General features: G+C 37.8%; 1 pseudogene; it reads right to left on the bottom strand.

Annotated features, from left to right (window-relative positions):
• Nucleotides 1–1173: 1173 nt before the first annotated feature.
• LOC103736020 overlaps nucleotides 1174–4484 on the bottom strand; it is a 13438-nt pseudogene continuing 10127 nt past the window's right edge.

Here is a 4484-nt window from a genome sequence, read left to right as displayed (position 1 = left end):
CTAGCAACATAGACTAACCATGAACAATTTATAAATGTAGTATCTATATGCTCTGCAGCCCTAGAACCCAAGAAACTGATTTAAAGAACTCAATGTGCCCAACATGGATTTTATATGCCTTGATTGTTAATGAATGCCTGCTTTTAATTATTAGTCAAGTTGTACCTTCAAAGAGGTCATTCAATTTTTTTTAGTAAAAAAAGCAACATTATTTAGCAGCAAGTAAAGCACCTTCAAGAAGACTTTAAAAATACAATATCCAACTAGAAAAAGCATATTTTTAAACATTTGTACAAGAATAAGCTGCTGAAACTTAGTAATTGATATATGACACATGTATAATAATTTACAATAGAGCTGTAAGGGAATTCATCGTTATTCGGCAAAGAACTGGTCTGCTTTTGGTTATACACTGTCTCTTGTCTTAATGGACAAACCTACTAACAAAAGAAAAATGCCTGTTAACAATTCTACAATATTGAAAGCGCTGGAGATACTACAATTTAGAGACTTCAACTGATTCAGAATAGGCAGCTCTTTTTGTTAAAAGTGTAACGGATCTAGGAATAACAGCTGACCCTTTAACATAACCAATAGGGGAAAATTGGACATATGATTTCAAGGTACAACTTGGTAAAAACCACAATAGGCAAATGCAAAGTCTAACTTTGCCCAAAGATTCTATCTCTCATGTTCTATTATTATAACACACAGCTGTCACCATCACTCAGTTCTTTTGTTTCAGCAGATCAACTGCTGGATGCTTAAGATTTATCCAGGCACTGTAGTTCTTATATTAGAAATGTGTCTCATATTTTTCCATGTGTTTTTAAATAAAGAAAAACTACCCTTCATATTAGAACTCTCTAGTAACAATCAAATACATTTAAGTATTATAAACGTTATTTACAGTGTTCCACTAAATAAACAAAAACACCCCCACTTTCTTCTCAGCATGGTATTCCTGTTTCACTGCTCCAGGTCAGAGTGAGGGTGTGTGCTAACTCACTGTCCACAACGCACTCTCACACAAGTGACTCCACAAAGGACTTCAGTTCACAAACAGTTCTTAACCATGTCCTATGTAAATAGGAAAACAGAAACGCTCAAATGCTCTCAAATTCAAGTATGCACTGGAAGCCAATCAAAGATCATGCCAATCTTGGAGGAAAGTCAGTAAGTAATCATGTTTGAAGAAGGAGGTATAGGAGATGCTGTCAGCCCAGACACGTGTAGGATCCCTGAAGAATTTGATCTTCTCATGTGTGGGAGAAGGTATGGATCATTTGCCAATTGGTGCACATCAAATCGACCTTCTTTTTGGTATGTCAAACAGCATCTTATGAAGGCCTTGGCTTCACTGCTTACAACTGGTTTTACAGGGAACTGGACTTCTGTGTCTTTCAATATTGTATTTTCTTGAAGAATGTCTTGTTGAGATTGATTGTGGCCAAATGGTTTTCTACCATAGAGACACTGGAAGAAGATGACTCCAACTGACCACTCATCAACCTTGGAAATCTTTGGTGGCTCTTTTCCAACTACAGAATTCTCAGGAGATAAATACCAGTAAGTCCCTGCCTCTTGGGAAGTTACATCCATTCCATCTACACCATAGCTATCATCATCCATAATCTTGGATAAAACAAAATCAGTGATTTTGATTTCTCCTCATGTTGTTCCATCTACCAGAAGGCTATTTCCTGAATTAAGATCATGGTGTATAATAGCTTTAATCTCACTGAGATATCTTAGAGCATTTACAATCTGCATTGTAACAGACCTAGCTTCTTTCTCTGACATTAACTTCTGTTGCTTCAGATAGAAATCCAAGTCATTGCCTTCACAGTATTCTAACATTGTACAAAACATCTCTGTATCCAAGGAAAAATAATCCGAGTTTATATATTCTGGGGTGATCCAATTCTTTGTGTATCCTATGCTTTCTGCAGGCATGTTTGTGGTAGTTTCCTTTTTTCTCATCTCTCCAGATTTTATGAAGCCGATGAATTTTCACAGCAGCATATCTTTGCTCATACAGTCAAAAGCCTTGTATACTTCACTAAAGCCACCTCTTCCAAGTAAATGAAGTAATGAAGATCTTTTGATTGGGGAGTTCAGTCCATGAAATTTAATGTTATTGTTGAAAGATGCATATTGGTTGCTATCATTTTGATTACTGTTTGCATTCTTTGTCTAATTTGTGTTTCCACAGTTATACCTTCATTTACTTTCTTTCTGTTGCCCCTGTGATATAGTTGTTCCCTACTCAACTCTCTGTACTGCTTCAAGTGTTCTTTGAAGGGCTGGTTTTGTGGACATGTATTCTTTCAGGCTATTTGTGAAATGGAAGATCCCCCCCCCCAACTATAATAGCCATTTTTGATGGGTAAAGTACTCTGGGCTGGCATCTATTGTCACGTTGGTCCAGGCTCTTTTAGCTTTCGTAGTTTGCATTGATAAGTCAGCTGTAATTCTGATGGGTTTTCCTTTATTTGTGAGTTGTTGGGGGGTTTGGGGGGTTTTTTGTTTGTTTGTTTTGCAGCTTTCAGTATTCTCTCTTTGTTCTCTACATTTAGTGTTTTTTACTCTCATATCAAAATATGTGGTGAGTTTCTTTTCAGGTCCTGTCTATTTGGTGTTCTGTGTGCTTCTTGTATTTTTTATGGGGATGTCTTTCCTTGATTTGGGGATGTTCTCTTCTACAATCCTGTTTAAGATCTGGTCATTACCATTAACCTGAAATTCTTCTCCTTCCTCTATGTCTATGATACATAGATTTGGTACTTTCATGGTGTCCCACATTTCCTGCATATTCTGTTCCTGTTTTTTTTTTTTTAATTTTCCATACTCTTTGCTTGAGTGGTCCAGTTCTTCAACTTTATCCTCCAGTGTTGATATTCTGTTTCCCACTTCATTCATTCTAGAGGTGAGGCTTTCCCCTATTGTTTCCAAACTGGCTTATTGAGTTTTTCCTTTATCATTTCTGCCTGAGTTTTCGTCAATGTTTCTATCTCTTTTGTGAATTCATTCAGAAGTTTATCCCTATCTTCTTTTAGTTCTTTGTTCATGTGTTCTTTAAATTCATTGAATTCCTTGATCATGTTTATGATTGTTCTTTTAAATTCAGTGTCCTGGGTTATCTCTAGGGGGTTCTCCTTGTCAAACTCTTCTACAGAACTGGTGGGGTTTGGCGGGGACATAATGCTTTGCTTTTCCCTGTTATTGTTTTTCCATTGCACTTTTTACATGTGGATTTCTTTTGTTGTGTGTGATTCTGGTGCGAAAGTCAAGCCTTCCTTTGTTGAGTTGAAGTCTGCTTCTGTTTGTATTGTTGGTGTGCCTTGGTTGTTTTCTTATTGGGAATGTAAAGCTGCTTGGTCTAGGTTTCAGGTTCTCTCAGATTTTATTTGGGAGAGAAGTGATGACTTCAGATCAGCTGCTCAGGAACGCCCATGGAGGCCCAAGTCAGGCTCCAGTCTGGTCCACTCAGGTTTTCTTCTAACATTTGGTCCCCTACTATCGGATACTCAGAGCACAATTTGGGATGTTAGCTAAGGGGAGGCCCAGTTTTGGCACTCTCAGGCAGTCTGCTGAATTCTCAGCTCCTACCAGGAGCTGTCTTTTTTAAAATCTTGTTTTGAGGTTGTTGAATTGATGTATTGGCTAAGTTGTTGGGTTTTTGTTTTTTGTTTTTTGTTTTTAGCAAATTTTAAAGTAGAAGGAACCAGGGAGGTAAAGGAAAAGAAAAAATATAAAAAAGAAGAATAGTAGGAGATAGGAGTTAATAAGAGAGATATGGATAAAAATGGGGTTATTTTAAGAGGATTGGGGAGAGAGAGTTATACAAGGAAACTTGGGGATAAAGGGAAAGAAGGAACTCAAGAGAGGTGGGACCATAGGAGAAGGGTATTATTAAGGGATAAATGGGAAAAATTGGGGCACCTTAAATGGGAAAACCATGGTGGAAGGGTTAGACAATGCAAGAGATAAATAATGCCTAGCTAGTTTTAGAAAAAAACAGAGAGAACCATATTAATCAAACAACCGATAGACAAATTATACATACAACTAGCTCAAGGAATATAATACATGTATAGGCAAGGTTTATTTGAGAACATTTGGTCTTTGCCCAAGCTTTATCTACATGGCACATGGTAATTAAAAGTACCAGACTGGTGGAACTAACCTTCTTGGATGCTTAACAGCCATACTTTGAGGCCTATACTAATTTGGTCAGAGGGACAAAAAGGACAGATTTCCTTGCCCTTCCTAAGGTCGTCTAAACTCCAAGGAACTATGAGCATCTCTTAAAATGTCCTGTAACTATGGTGCATCACCTGTCCTCTTGATCAAGGAGGCAATGGAGACCCCACCAGATGGCCTTGAACCAGTGTCCAGTCCACAAAGAGGAGGGTCAACACAGAGGAAATATTTCCTCCATGCTTCCAAGTGAAGCCATCCATGGATGAGCAGGACCTTTG

The sequence above is a fragment of the Nannospalax galili genome, unplaced genomic scaffold (assembly GCF_000622305.1).
Source record: "Nannospalax galili isolate Female #2095 unplaced genomic scaffold, S.galili_v1.0 scaffold357, whole genome shotgun sequence".
Classification (NCBI taxonomy): domain Eukaryota; kingdom Metazoa; phylum Chordata; class Mammalia; order Rodentia; family Spalacidae; genus Nannospalax; species Nannospalax galili.
Note: the sequence above shows the minus strand (reverse complement) of the source record. Positions and strands in the feature narration are given on the sequence as shown.